General features: G+C 42.8%; 1 pseudogene; it reads right to left on the bottom strand.

The window, feature by feature from the left end:
* Positions 1-15,536, bottom strand: part of LOC115161393 (interferon-induced GTP-binding protein Mx-like) — an 81,628-nt pseudogene extending 66,092 nt beyond the window's left edge.
* Between the last annotated feature and the right edge of the window lie 381 nt (positions 15,537-15,917).

The following is a 15,917-nucleotide window of genomic DNA, read 5'->3' as shown; positions in this document are numbered from 1 at the left end:
GGCCGGTGGTAGCTGGTCCCCTGCAGGAAGGTGAGGTGCTGGAGGTCCCTCCACCCCCTCTGGACATCGGGGGGTCCCCGGCGTACAGCGTACGGGCCATTCTGGACTCGAGACGCCGGGCGAAGGGCCTGCAGTACCTCGTGGACTGGGAGGGGTACGGCCCGGAGGAGAGGTGCTGGGTGCCGGCGGAGGACGTCTTGGACCCATCCATGTTGAAGGATTTCCATCGCCTCCGTCCGGATTGCCCTGCGCCTCGCCCTCCGGGTCGTCCTCGAGGCCGGTGTCGGCGCGCTGCGGGAGCCGCGCGTCAGGAGGGGGGTACTGTCACGATTCCCACCGACGGTGGCGCCCCCTCCTGCTCGGGTGGCGCTCGGCGGTCGTCGTCACCGGCCTATTAGCTGCCACTGATTCCCCTTTTTGGTTTTCCCTTTTTTTTGGTTTTGTGCACCTGGTTTGAGTGTGGTTAATTAGCGGGGCTATTTATGTGAGCTGGTCCGCTTCCGTGTTGTGCGGGATTATTTCATGTTAACGTTTCATGTTCGTGTCGGCGCTAGTCTACGCCGTGTGTACTTTCTCCCCTGTGTTTGGGAATATTTTGTTTCAGTAGTGAGTCTACATTAAATACGCCACTACCCTGTGCTCGCTGCTTCCTGTGCCTCATTCCTTCACCACGACTGCCAATCCGTTACACTATGCATGTTATGTTGTGAATTAAAATATGCTCCTATTTAAGATCACTTTGTTTTTTCGCATGATGTACCCAATGATTAATGAAAACTTGCTATGTCCTTGTTGTGATTTTATGGACGTGTTCGGTGCGTCTTGTCTATACACTTTTGTTATATTTGTGAAATACATATTGTTATGTTTGGTAGCACTTATTTATTTTTCCTTTGCCTCCAACTCCTTTCCATACGTGGAACGGATGTGGGTGGGGCTAGGTCTACATAGAGGTGCTGTTTTAGAAAATTCACAAAAGCTCTGACGAAGGCCGTGAGGCCGATACGTAAGCTTATTAAATATCAGTGATACTATCAAGAACAGTGTGCGGTTTCCTTTTTTCCTTCAACAAGTAAGTTCTTAAAATTTCAGCTCTGGTCAACTGTAAATGGTTTGCTTAGAAAATTATTGAATTACCTACAATACTGTTTAAATAGACCTACTATGCTGTTTTTACCTTGAGAATTGTCCATTGTTATATGTTAGTATTTTTTGCTGATACAGGATTGTCTTTTGTGACTTAGTCATAAGTCTGGGCATACAGATAAGAGCCTTTTAGGTGCAACCTCAGTATGTGACATCCTGTTTTAACAATCTACAGGAACGTAGATGGGTGGAAACATGCAGGAAGGAACAGATAATGGTGGCAACGTCAGCTATCTTAATCTGCACAGACAAGCTAAATCAGCTTTTACACACCATGTTCCGTCCCTGTTTCCACCCATCTGCTAAACTGCCACGTAGACAAAATAGGTTGTACTTTTTCTAGAAGAGGAGAGAGACAACTCTGTTCGTTGGGCTTTCCTGATGATTTGTGCATATCTTGTTTGTGCATATCTTATAGTAAAGTTGTTTTAAAGAATACAGTCTCTCTCCTTCTGGTTAGAATTACCACGACAGTTGGCGACGAGGATGGGATGCTAACTCTGCTTGCTGATTGCTCCTGGGAGACAGAGGTTAAACTGTGTGCATGGGCTCCGTTAGACGTGGCTCAGGTTAGCCCACACTCTGACTAAAACGGAGCAGAGAGGGACACGGCTCGGACCTTCCGGTAGTGTCAGTGAGTTGATACGTCATTCTGGTCAGACAAAATAAATTACCACGACAGTGGAAGCAACAAAAGCTCAGCCCGCGAAGAGGTTGCATCGACTGGAGTGGTGTAAAGCTTTCCGTCATCAGACACTGGAGCAGTGCTCTCTGGAGTGATGAATCACACTTTACCATCTGGCAGTCCGACGTACGAATCTGGGTTTGGCAGATGCCTGGAAAACGCTACCTGCCCTAATGCATAGTGCCAAGTGTAACGTTTGGTGGAGGAGGAATAATGGTCTGGGGCTGTTTTTCATAGTTTGGGCTAGGACACTTCGCTCCAGTGAAGGGAAATCTTAACGTTACAGCATACAGCATACATTCTAGATGATTCTGGGTTTCCAACTTTGTGTCCCGTTCCTGTTTCAGCATGACAATGCCCCGTGCACAAAGCGAGGTCCATACAGAAATGGTTTGTTGATATCGGTGTGGAAGAACTTGATTGGCCTACACAGAACCCTGACCTCAACCCCATCTAACACTTTTGGGATGAATTGGAATGTCGACTGCGAGCCAAGCCTACTTGAACTAACATCAGTGCCCGACCTCACTAATGCTTTTGTGACTGAATGGAAGAAAGTCGCCGCAGCAATGTTCCCAACAACTAGTGGAAAGTCATCCCAGAAGAGTGGAGGCTGTTACAGCAGCAAAGAGGGGACAAACTTCGTGTTAATGCCCAAGATTTTGGAATGAGATGTTTGACGAGGAGGTGTCAATACACTTTTGCTCATGTACTGTAGTTATTTAACTACCATAAAAATACTGTTATCACTAGATGCACCCTCATAGTTCTCTCCTCAAATAAAAGCCTAACGTCCTAATCATTACATCATCATTCAACTAAAATCATCAAACTTAATTTACACTGAACGCTTTACAAAAGTAAATTGTGCATATATTTATCTCAAACCCACAGCAGATTTGCTTTGCTTTCATAAGATTGTTGACCACATTAGCCTGCTTTTCATTCACATCAGACAGAAGATCGCTTTGTGAAATGGAAGTTATGGAACTCCCTCGCGTGCTACTGTTATGGAAAAAAGTCCACAATGAAACTGAAATTAAATGTGGAGAATGATACAATAGAAACTTTTGAAATGTTGACATTTTTGCAAATTGATTGTGTAATACCCTTGTTAAAACCAAGTTTAGAGTTTATTTGTTATAATTAATTGGTATTAGATTTAACCTGTTGGGGGTAGGGGGCAGTATTGACACGGCCGGATAAAAAACGTACCCGATTTAATCTGGTTGCTACTCCTGCCCAGTAACTAGAAAATGCATATAATTATTGGCTTTGGATAGAAAACACCCTAAAGTTTCTATAACTGTTTGAATGGTGTCTGTGAGTATAACAGAACTCATATGGCAGGCAAAAACCTGAGAGGATTCTATATGGGAAGTGGCCTGTCTGACAAGTTGTTGTTCATCTGGGCTCTTTTTATTGAAGACTGAGGATCTTTGCTCTAACGTGACACTTCCTACGGCTCCCATAGGCTCTCAGAGCCCGGGAAAAAGCTGAACGATATCGAGGCAGCCTCTGGCTGAAACACATTATCGCTTTTGGCAAGTGGCCGATCAGAGTACTATGGGCTTAGGCGCGTGCCCGAGTCGACCCCATGCTTTATTTTCTTTCGTCTGTTTACCTAAATGCAGATTCCCGGTCGGAATATTATCGCTTTTTTTACGAGAAAAATGGCATAAAAATGGATTTTAAACAGCGGTTGACATGCTTCGAAGTACGGTAATGGAATATTTAGAATTTTTTTGTCACGAAATGCGCCATGCTCGTAACCCTTATTTACCCTTTCGGATAGTGTCTTGAACGCACAAACAAAACGCCGCTATTTGGATATAACTATGGATTATTTGGGACCAAACCAACATTTGTTATTGAAGTAGAAGTCCTGGGAGTGCATTCTGACGAAGAACACCAAAGGTAATAACATTTTTCTTATAGTAAATCTGACTTTGGTGAGTGCTAAACTTGCTGGGTGTCTAAATAGCTAGCCCTGTGATGCCGGGCTATCTACTGAGAATATTGCAAAATGTGCTTTCACAGAAAAGCTATTTTAAAATCGGACATATCGAGTGCATAGAGGAGTTCTGTATCTATAATTCTTAAAATAATTGTTGTGCTTTTTGTGAACGTTTATCGTGAGTAATTTAGTAAATTCACCGGAAGTTTGCGGGGGTATGCTAGTTCTGAACGTCACATGCTATTGTAAAAAGCTGGTTTTTGATATAAATATGAACTTGATTGAACAAAACATGCATGTGTTGTATAACATAATGTCCTAGGTGTGTCATCTGATGAAGATCATCAAAGGTTAGTGCTGCATTTAGCTGTCTTCTGGGTTTTTGTGACATTATATGCTATGTAACAATTAACACTGTGCACACAGACACACTTCAAACTGCAAGACAGCTCATTTATATATCACCTTGACCTTCAACCTCAAGAGTGATACTGATTGGCTGTTATTAAACACAAGGGAGTTATGGACTATCATTAAAGGTGTATAGCTCCATATATTACACCCCCCCTCTTAGCTAGAGCTTCCAAATAAACATAACTTTTTAACAAAAATATAGCATTTTTAATACTGCTGAATAGCCAAAAGGTAGGTGGTGGTCTACTTTCACTTACAATACCAGGTTTTACCTCTGACTCACTCAAGTACATAGTCCTGTAGGCTCGCTGGTAGTTTAATAAACCTGGCTGCTCTGGTGCACTGACTGGTGTGAGTCTCTATGACAGAGGGTTCTGGTGCACTGACTGGTGTGAGTGTCTATGACAGAGGGTTCTGGTGCTCTGTCATTTGTCATGTTCTGTTCATTTGTGTCTCTTTGTGTCACCTCTTCGACCTCCTGGTTCGAATCAAAGTCAGTGATTGTGACTACTTCATTGTCCCTGTACCTGGCTGTTCTGTCAGGTCTGAGATGCTTTTTGTGAGCTCGTGCGGTCCATGCTGGGCATTTTTGGGAGTCACTGGCTGAAGGGCTGCTTTACTTGTAGGTAGTTTGGAGTGTAGGATACGTCCCATGAGTAGCTGAGCAGGGGAGTGCTGCAGACCCATGACAGGTGTGTTTCTCAGGTTCAGGAGAGCTGTGTGAGAGTCAACACCTGTCTGTGCTGTCGACTTGAGCATGCTGTTCACTGACTGAATGGTCCTCTCAGCCATTCCGTTTGACTGGGGAAACACTGGACTAGAATGATTGATTTTGAAACTCCGCTCTTTTGAAAACTAGGCCATCTCAGCTCTTGCAAAGGCTACATGATCTGCATTCAGTTCAGCTGCAATACCATGTCTAGCAAACATAGCTTTGAACTTTGCTACAACAGAACCTGATGTCTTGTCCGACAGCCTCAGCGCCTCTGGATATTTGGAGTAGTAGTCCACTATCAGAAGGAATGAGCATCCTTGGAACTCAAAGATATCAACTGTGATTCTATTGTCATGGAGTGTCATGCACTTTGTGTGGTAGGAGTGGTTCCTTTTGGTTGCTGGGTAGTTTTTCTTGACAGGAAGTGCACGATTCGACCATCATTTGGACATCATCAGTGAGGCCAATAAATGAGCTATGTGGAGCCTCTTAAGTACCTCAGCTCCAAAGACTTTGGGAATGATAATGCGTTTGTTTACCATGAGTCGTCCATCTTCAACGTAAAGAGAGTCTCTGATGTGCCGGTAGGGTTGCGCTTTCAGTGGAGCACTTTTCTTCTTGTCTGGCCATCCATCTCTATGCAGGTTCCTCAGCAGTTGCATCTCACTGTATGCATATCTGACTGCTCTCAGCTGTTGCATAACAGCACCCTCCAGTGGCTGATGTGCCAGGCACGACTCCAACACCATCATTAGGTTTGCAGACGACACAACAGTGGTAGGCCTGATCACCAATAACGATGAGACAGACTATAGGGAGGAGGTCAGATTCCTGGCTGTTTGGTCCCAGAATAACAACCTATCCCTCAACGTAATCACCACAAAGGAGATGATTGTAGACTACAGGAAAAGGAGGACCGAGCACGCCCCCATTCTCATTGACGGGGCTGTAGTGGAGCAGGTTGAGCGCCTCAAGTTCCTTGGTGTCCACATCACCAACAAACTAGAATGGTGCAAACACACCAAGACTGTTGTGAAGAGGGCACAACAAAACCTATTCCCCCTCAGGAGACTGAAAATATTTGGCATAGGTCCTCAGATCCTCAAAAGGTTTTACAGCAGCAACATCGAGAACAGGTAATACAATCGCCACCGGACTATTTGCCAACCCTTCTTTTACGCTGCTGCTACTCTCTGTTTATCATCTATGCATAGTCACTTTAAATATACATTCATGTACATATTACCTCAATTAGCCCGACAAACTGGTGCCCCCACACATTGGCTACCCGGACTATTTGCATTGTGTCCCGCCAACTCCCACACGCCAACCCCCTCTTTTACGCTGCTGCTACTCTTTGTTTATCATCTATGCATAGTCATTTTAACTATACCTACATATTTCCTCAATTTGCCGACTAACCGGTGCCCAAGCACATTGACTCTGTACCGGTATCACCTATATATAGCCTCGCTACTGTTATTTTCAACATCATTTTACAGTTTTTTTAAATTTCTTTTCTTTACCTAATACCTATTTTTTACTTAAAAATTGCAATATTAGTTAGGGCTTGTAAGTGAGCATTTCACTGTAAGATCTACACCTGTTGTATTCGGTGTAGATCTTACAGTGACAAATAAACTTCAATTTTAGATTTTTTTCTTTTACTGCATAAATGATTTTTCCTCATCGCTTACGTCACATTCTTCATTTGTGGTGGTCTGGGGTACAGTCCTGGAGAGCGTGTCTGCTATTAACATGTCTATGTGAATGTCAAATATGTCATATTTCTTTATTTGAAGCATGATCCTTTGAAGACAGGCTTGGTGATTTTTATTATTACTTCATATCTCCTTTTATTTAACCAGGTAGGCCAGTTGAGATCAAGTTCTCATTTACAACTGCGACCTGGCCAAGATAAAGCAAAGCAGTGCGACAAAAACAACAACACGGAGTTACACTTGGAATAAACAAACGTACAGTCAATAACACAATCTATATACAGTGTATGCAAATGAGGTAAGATTAGGGAGGCAAGGCAATAAATAGGCCGTAGATGCAAAATAATTACAATTTAGCAATTAAACACTTGAGTGATAGATGTGGAGAAGATGAACATGCAAGTAGAGATACTGGGGTGCAAAGGAGCAAAAAAAAGATATGGGGATGAGGTAGTTGGATGGACTATTTACAGATGGGCTATGTAAAAATGCAATGATCTATGAGCTGCTAGGACAGCTGATGCTTAAAGTTAGTGAGGGAGATATGAGTCTCCAGCTTTAGTGATTTTTGCAATTCGTTCCAGTCATTGGCAGCAGAGAACTGTAAGGAAAGGCGGCCAAAGGACGAATTGGCTTTGGGGTTGACCAGTGAAATATACCTGCTGGAGCGCGTGCTATGGGTGGGTGCTGCTATGGTGACCAGTGAGCTGAGATAAGGTGGGGCTTTACCAAGCAAACACTTATAGATGACCTGGAGCCAGTGGGTTTGGCGACGAATATGAAGCGAGGGCCAGTGGTGGGTAGTATATGGGGCTTTGGTGATAAAACGGACGGCACTGTGATAGACTGCATCCAAATTGCTGAGTAGAGTCTTGGAGGCTATTTTGTAAATGACATCGCCGAAGTCAAGGACCTGTAGGATAGTCAGGTTTAAAAGGGTATGTTTGGCAGCATGAGTGAAGGATGCTTTGTTGTGAAATAGGAAGCCGATTCAAGATTTACTTTTGGATTGGAGATGCTTAATGTGAGTCTGGAAGGAGAGATTACAGTCTAACCAGAAACCTAGGTATTTGTAGTTGTCCACATATCAGAACGTCTAGAGTTGTGATGCTGGACGGGCGGGCAAGTGCGGGCAGCGATCGGTTGAAGATCATGCATTTAGTTTTACTTGCATTTAAGAGCTGTTGGATGCCACGGAAGGAGTGTTGTATGGCATTGAAGCTCGTCTGGAGGTTAGTTAACACAGTGTCTAGTTAACACAGTGTCCAAAGAAGGGCCAGAAGAATACAGAATGGTGTCATCTGCATACAGGTGGATCAGAGAATCAACAGCAGCAAGAGCAATTGATTGATATATAGCGATTGATATATACAAAAAAAAGAGTCGGCCCGAGAATTGAACCCTGTGGCACCACCATAGAGTGCCAGAGGTCCAGACAACAGGCCCTCTGATGTGACACACTGAACTCTGTCTGGGAAGTAGTTGGTGAACCAGACAAGGCAGTCATTAGAGAAGGTACGGTGGGATTCAAAATGGTCGGTGATCTGTTTGTTAACTTGGCTTTCGAAGACCTTAGAAAGGCATGGTAGGATAGATATCAGTATGTAACAGTTTGGGTCTAGATTGTCTCCCCCTTTGAAGAGGGGGATGACAGCGGCAGCTTTCCAATCTTTGGGGATCTCAGACGATACGAACGACAGGTTGAACAGGCTAGTAATAGGGGTTGCAACATCTGCGGCGTATAATTTTAGAAAGAGAGGGCCCAGATGGTCTACGCCAGCTGATTTGTAGGGGTCCAGATTTTGCAGCTCTTTCAGAACATCAGCAATCTGGATTTGGGTGAAGGAGAAATGGGGGAGGCTTGGGCAAGTTGCTGTGGGAGGTGCAGGGCAGTTGACCGGGGTAGGGTTAGCCAGGTGGAAAGCATAGCCAGCAGTAGAAAAATGCTTATTGAAATTCTCAATTATCGTGGATTTATCGGTGGTGACAGTGTTTCCTAGCCTCAGTGCAGTGGGCAGCTGGGAGGAGGTTCTCTTATTCTCCATGGACTATACAGTGTCCCAGAACTATGTGGAGTTTGTGCTACAGGATGCAAATTCAGTTTGAAAAAGCCTGCCTTTGCATTCCTAACTGCCTGTGTATATTGGTTCCTAACTTCCCTGAAAAGTTGCATTTCGCGGGGGCTCTTTGATGCTAATGCAGTACGCCTGACTGCCCTTGACGCTGGTCAAGGGCAGTCAGGTCTGGAGTGAACCAAGGGCTTTATCTGTTCCTGGTTCAACATTTTTTGAATGGGTCATGCTTATTTAACATGGTTTCTTCAGACTTTCCAGTGCTGCTTGTTTTTTTGGGTGTCACTGACATGTCATGCCCTTCCTGAGGAGCATTCTGAGTGGTGCAGTGGGCATGGCTTCATCTTGGATATACTGGGATAGGAAACGTGTCATATCCAGTAACCTTTATAGACCTTTTTCTGTCTTCAGGTGGGGGATCTGTGTGAATGCTGTCATATTGGAGTTGTCTGCTTTAACCCCGTCTTCTGTCTTCAAGTTGGGGACATCTGTGATTGCTGTCACCTTGGAGTTGTCTGCATTAACCCTGTCTTTTGTCTTCAAGTGGGGGACATCTGTGTGACTGTTGTCACCTTGGAGTTGTCTAATTTAACCCCGTCTGCGCTGATGACGTGCCCCATATACTTCACTTCACTCACCATGTAATGTATCTTTGTCAGCATTGAACTTCACATTAAGACGGATTGATCTGTCGATCACCTGCTGTAGAATGTGGCCATGTATCTTCTTTGGAGGCTGCTGCAATTATCAGGTCGTCTGTAATTACATAGACATCAACAATGTCACCAAAACTCTCTGAGATCATCTGCTGAAATACCTTGCTGACACTTTTTATGTGGGGTATTGAATGTGCAGAGATCAGCTGATTCCTCATCCAGCTTGATTTGCCAATACCTCTCCTTCTCATCTTGGATATTGAAGATCTTATTGCCTACTAATTTGCATTGCACATCCTCTGAGGTGGGAATGGAGAAGTGTTGGCACTGTCTGGCATTGTTCAGGTCCTTAGGATCCACTGTCTGGCATTGTTCAGGTCCTTGGGATCCACTGTATGGCCTTGCTCAGGTCCTTAGGATCCACTGAACGGCCTTGTTCAGGTCCTTAGGATCCACTGTCTGGCCTTGTTCAGGAACTTAGGATCCACTGTCTTGCCTTGTTCAGGTCCTTAGGATCCACTGTATGGCCTTGTTCAGGTCCTTAGGATCCAATGTATGGTGTCCTTGGGACCCAGAAACACCCTAAGAGAGCAATTTTTATTTTATGTTATGACCAGGCTTCTCACCCACGCTGTTGGTTTTGTTACTTTGGTGACCACACCCTCTCTGTTCTTGAATGTCTCGGTATGTAGGCCGTCATTGTAAAATAAGAATGTGTTAATTAACTGACTTTCCTAGTTAAATCAAGGTTAAATAAAACTGTTCCGTGCTATTGCTAGCTGACATAGCTTTAGCCTGAGCTGATGTAACTTATTTTGCACGTCAAACATCTGTGGCCTTAGTTTGGGTTAAATCTGAAATGGAAAGTAGTTTCTCTCTTAGTCCACTATCTGACGCTTAGCACAATTTTGTCCCTTAGAATTAGATCCTCAATGTTTTTGAACTCAAAGCTATGTGCTCTCAGTCTCAGTTTGGTTATAAACTTGTCAATACCTGCCTGTTCATTGAACTTGTGTGCCCAAAACATATGTCTCTGGGACACAGTATTCCTGAGTTGTGAACAGTAGTTTTCAAAAGCTTGGCCAGTTTCTTGTTTTCCTGGTCGGCATATGTGATCTCCATCGTGGTGTATATCTCCAGCACGTCTTCGCCGATGCAGTGTAACAAAACTGCTATTGTCTGGCTTGTCATTTAGCCCAATGGCTAAATAATACAAGGTCAGTCTTTGTTCCCATTTCTGCCAATATTCTGCGAGGTTTCCAGTCAACAACAATGGAGATGGTGGTGTAAATGACTGCATTGGTGCTAATCCCAAGCTTGATAGCAAAAAATATCAAAGTATGTTGTTTCACTCTTGTTAGCGTTAGTCTGCTAACTAGCCACTCATTTTAGTAGCCTGCTGGTGAAGTCCACGTTCTCACTTATGCAGCTAGCACTGGACATTTTTCCTCAAATTTTTGTTTAACCTTTAACCACTTTTGACACCATGTTGTGCTCTAGATGGCACGGTAGAAATCACTTGACAGTGGAGACTGAAGTACTATTATTTTTAGCTCTATATCTGAAGCAGGGTAACGATTAACACTGTGCACGCAGACACACTTCAAACTGCAAGACAGCTCATTTACATATCCCCTTGTCTTTCTCCCTCAAGAGTAATACTGATTGGCTGTTAAACACAAGGGAATTAAGGACTACTATTAAAGGTGTAGAGCTCCATATATTACAATTACTACCTACATTTAATATAAATATATAAATGTATATAAAAAAGATTTGTGGTGGGTGGGGGGGTGGAATCGAGTTGATTTGGGCAATTGCTCGGACGATTCTGGTGCTAAAATGGCAGCTTTGGCTCAGTTCCTGAGCTGGTTAAAAGCACATTTAAACTAGGGGTGTGACAACATGGTTATACTCATAATCATATCCATAAATTGACAGTTGATAGTCGGATTGGATCGGATGAAAGTCATGATCGGTAAGTTTTATAATATGCCTAAATAGATGGTGGCAAAATACCTCCCTGCACATTCTCACTGCAAAAAAGCTGCTGATTAGGAGCAATGCGCTGAGGGATGTGTGTGTCCTCAACTTGCAGCTGACAGCCAAATTTGCTCACTCAGTCAGAATGCACATCAGTGTTTCATATTTTTTTCCCTACCCTTGCCCCACTTGTTAGATATTAAGCACATTGATAGCTTGATAGCAAACGTCCTCGCCATGTGTTTTATCATAGTAGCAGGTAGCAGGAACCTAAATGATCTGACCGAAAACATGCGAGGAAAACTTATCGGGTGAAATTATGAAGCCAGTGGATGGAGATATACAGCTTCACTCTATCTAATCAGAGCAGTGGGAACAACATACAGCCCGCCCTTCTCTTTACAGATGTCACGCCCTGACCTTAGAGAGGTTTTATTTCTCTATTTGGTTAGGTCAGGGAGTGATGTGGGGTGGGAATTCTATGTTGTTCATTTCTTTGTTTTTGGCCGAGTATGGTTCCTAATCAGAGGTAGCTGTCTATCGTTGTCTCTGATTGGGAATCATACTTATGATCGGGAGTTTGAAGATAGTGAACGTGACAACAGATTTATTTAGACAAGGTAGAACCTCGCGCATGACTGACTGACATGAGAAAGATACGTGTTGGCACCTGAATATTTGGGAGGGGATCACAGAAAATGACAAAAAAGACTCTGATCTTAATCCAGAAAATTGCCTATATCCATTACGATACTCGTTTTGATCGGCTACTCGGCACGCCCCTAATTTAAACAATCACCTGAGAGGAACTTTCTCTGAACAACACACGATGAACCGCTGAGTCTCACCTCTCCCAGAAGAGGCCCGAACATTATATCTAACCCCAGTGTATGCACAAACTTTATTCATGTGAACTGAACCAAGAAACAAGAGAGCCTATAATTGAGCTCCGACGAGTGAAAAGCTTCTTTGATCAAAAGCTCCAAACGCCGGGACCATAGACCTTTTTCCTGGTCTACCACTCTGCCATCTCTCCCAACTGGACCAGACAACACAGCTAAAATTCATGTAAATATATGGTAGTGGAAGTAACTGAGTATTGTAAAACACAGTTAGTCTTAATTATATATCACAATGAATATTGCATTTTACCCATTTGTATGCGAACAGATAGCCTAGCCACTGGCGAACCATGGTGTAACCTTACTAATGTAGGCTGTCTTTAATAGCTCTTGTTTGCACGTATAAGAATTTCCCACTATTCCAAAATCCAGTTAAAGTGTTGTCAAATCTGCAGATGAGTCCGTAAGTCTATTCAGTTGATCTGTAGTGTTTCTCATGCCAATGATTGTACTGCATTACATTTGTATCTTGTCTATTAAGACAACTGTCACTAGGGGAGAGCCGGGACGAAAGTAACAGGGCGAAAGTAACACGCCCGTTGTCTCATTACACAGAAGCTATTGAAATCCCACGGGGGCAGGTACGAAAAAGAAAAAAAACATGTATGAAATGAAATGAAATGTATGCATTCACTACTGTAAGTCGCTCTGGATAAGAGTGTCTGCTAAATGACAAAAATGTAACAAAAAAAATGTAAAAAAATTAAATCAGCATGCTCCTCATGTGGCATACGACAGAAAAGCAGAAAACAACCGAGTCTGACTATGTTTCTAATGTGTGGTATGACCTCCCTTGTCACGTCCTGACCAGTAAAGGGGGTTATTTGTTATTGTAGTTTGGTCAGGGTGTGGCAGGGGGTGTTTGTTTAGTGTCTTTTGTTTTTTTGGGGTAATGATCTATGTTAGTCTCTTTCTATGTTTAGTCTAGTATGTCTATTTCTATGTTTGGTTAATTGGGTTGACCTTCAATTGGAAGCAGCTGCTCCTCGTTGCTTCTAATTGAATGTCCTATTTAGTAGGGGTGTTTTTTCATGGGATTTGTGGGTAGTTGTTTCCTGTCTTGTGTTTGTTGCACCTGACAGGACTGTTTCCGTTGTTTGTTTGTTATTTTGTTAAGTGTTCACGGTTTCCTTCATTAAAGATGAGTATTCACATTCCCGCTGCATTTTGGTCTCATCAGTACGACGGGCGTGACATCCCTGCAGGAAACAGCCCAGTCTGACCATGTTTCTAATGTGGCGTACGACCTCCCTGCAGAAAACAGCCCAGTCTGACCATGTTTCTAGTGTGGGGTATGACCTCCCTGCAGAAAACAGCCCAGTCTGACCATGTTTCTAATGTGGAGTACGACCTCCCTGCAGAAAACAGCCCAGTCTGACCATGTTTCTCCGAGTTATCAAAACAATTTGTTTTCAGTGATTTAAGAAGAATAAAAGGACCCAGAAATAGTTTGGGGTTGTAGATTTGTTTAAAGTTCCAAACATATGTCATTTTCTAAATGTAACTAAATGACAGCAGAGATTTCTAGTATTATGTTAGATAGTCTTGGGTGTTAGCCTTGGAGAAGTGACAGGAGAGACGGGTAGGACAAAGCAACACAATGTAAACTGATGACCTGGAATAAAACATTGAAAAGTTAAAGCACAGTCTCATCTTGTTCATATTGCTTTTATAATGTTAGCAAAATATAAACAAGTGACAATATTTTAAAATTATATACTGTATGACTTGTATAATTTATAAATTATCTTGAATAGCCAGGGGAGCAACTTTGTTTTATGTTTTTTTTATTCAGTTGGATAAACACTCCAAACAGCCTACCGACCACTTGGAGGCGTCCGCATGGTCTTAAAGCAAACCCATGCCTAGTTTTGTATCACATTCCAATGATAAAACTGGGGGGGACAAAAATGCAATTTCAGAATGTGGGGGGGGACATGTCCCCCCCGTCCACAGTGAGAGTTGCGCCCTTGTCCGTTGCCAAAGACCCACAACACAGCCAACGCCCCAAATGTTGTTAATGGTTTTACGGAAGATGGGGTATTGATAGAGAAAAGTGGGGAAGACACACTTTAACTTGCATTGCCCGATCAATACCTATTATAGGGTTATAAAAGGGCAATGGGTTTCACTGAATTTCAGACAGACATAAAATGTTCTGCATCGTATTACTGTAATAACATCGTAATACGGCCACTATTATGCTGCGTTATATGGTATCAGGCTGTGGGTGTGTCATAAGATGTCATAAGGCTAGAAAATACAGCAATATCTTTGTCATAACACAATCATTACATATTTATGACAGCTTATGACATGCGTTATGAATCTTTACAACATGATTATGACATGTTATGACATGTTCAAAGCTAGTGTTAGCCAAAATGTTGGTAAGCAATTTCCCCAATTATCAAATGTACAGCGTTGGACTATATGTCAGAGCTCACAATGTGCTGCAATTATTCTAAAGAACACACACTTGAAAACAGACCCAGCCTTCAACCTCTGAGCTCTCTTGTTCAGTAAATACATTTTCAGATTTAAAATACTGTGATTTTACTGTGATTTAAATACTAGCTAAAATACGTTAGCTGACATGGGCTAGTTGATCTGGACATTTCTGACAAGTCATAAATAGCTCTCTAAGGTCTGCGATGATCGACATGACAAGAGGAAAACTGGTGATGCACTCCCCAAATGCCCCCCCCGCGCCCGCCGACCACGCACCCCACAGTTTGGAAACCACTGGAATAAATGTGGTCCATTATTTCTACAGTTTCAATTTGGTTTTAGTCCTTTCGATGTAGATTGAGGAAACCCTGCCTTAGATTATAACACCACCACTTCCAATGGAACTGTACAGAGCTAACGATCTAATCCTGGGGTATTAAACTTTTTCAGCTAGAGACCCAAATTAGAAATTGACCGTCATCCCATAACCCAAATCATCCTCCAATGACTCAAATTAAGAGGGAGTATTGTGCGACTATATATTTATTTTAATAATCTTGCGACTCAACTATCACACACTCAAGACCCTTTTTTGATCCCGACCCATAGTTTGAAAGAAACCCTGATCTAGTCCATTAATTAAATGCACACTTACTTTGAAATCGGTGATGCCTTCGGACAAGTAGGTTGCGTGTTGGGGTTGCGTGTTGAGTCAGGGTAGCTTGAGTCTAACACCTTTTATAGAAGGTAAAATGAAAGTGAAACGGTGGTCCATTACCGGAAAGCATACCATTATACTCCATCTGTTACAAAGTGCCTAATCACATCTCAGATACAACCTCATTGGTTCTTAAGGGTCACATGATTTCCAAGAAAGTAAATTGAAACCAAGGTTGTTTCTCAAAGTGCATACTACCACAAAAAATTTGATGAAAGCCCACTGTGGATGTAATAGACTTTACAATGGGGGATTACTTATACTGCACAGTATAAGGGGGATTGTGTCCCCATGAAATGGGCTATCTCCTCAGTGTTATTAACAGAACACAACTATGTAGAAATTACACAAATATTAGTGTTTTAGCTGCAGGACTTTGACCGTGCGAAATCAGCTCACTACACAGCCTATTGTGCATATTGAACATAGATTGGACTGTGCAGTCTAAACTAGAGATTGTGCACCCATGAAATGGGTATCAACCTACTCAGTGACAC

Source organism: Salmo trutta, chromosome 24, assembly GCF_901001165.1.
Source record: "Salmo trutta chromosome 24, fSalTru1.1, whole genome shotgun sequence".
Taxonomy (NCBI): Eukaryota; Metazoa; Chordata; class Actinopteri; order Salmoniformes; family Salmonidae; genus Salmo; species Salmo trutta.
Note: the sequence above shows the minus strand (reverse complement) of the source record. Positions and strands in the feature narration are given on the sequence as shown.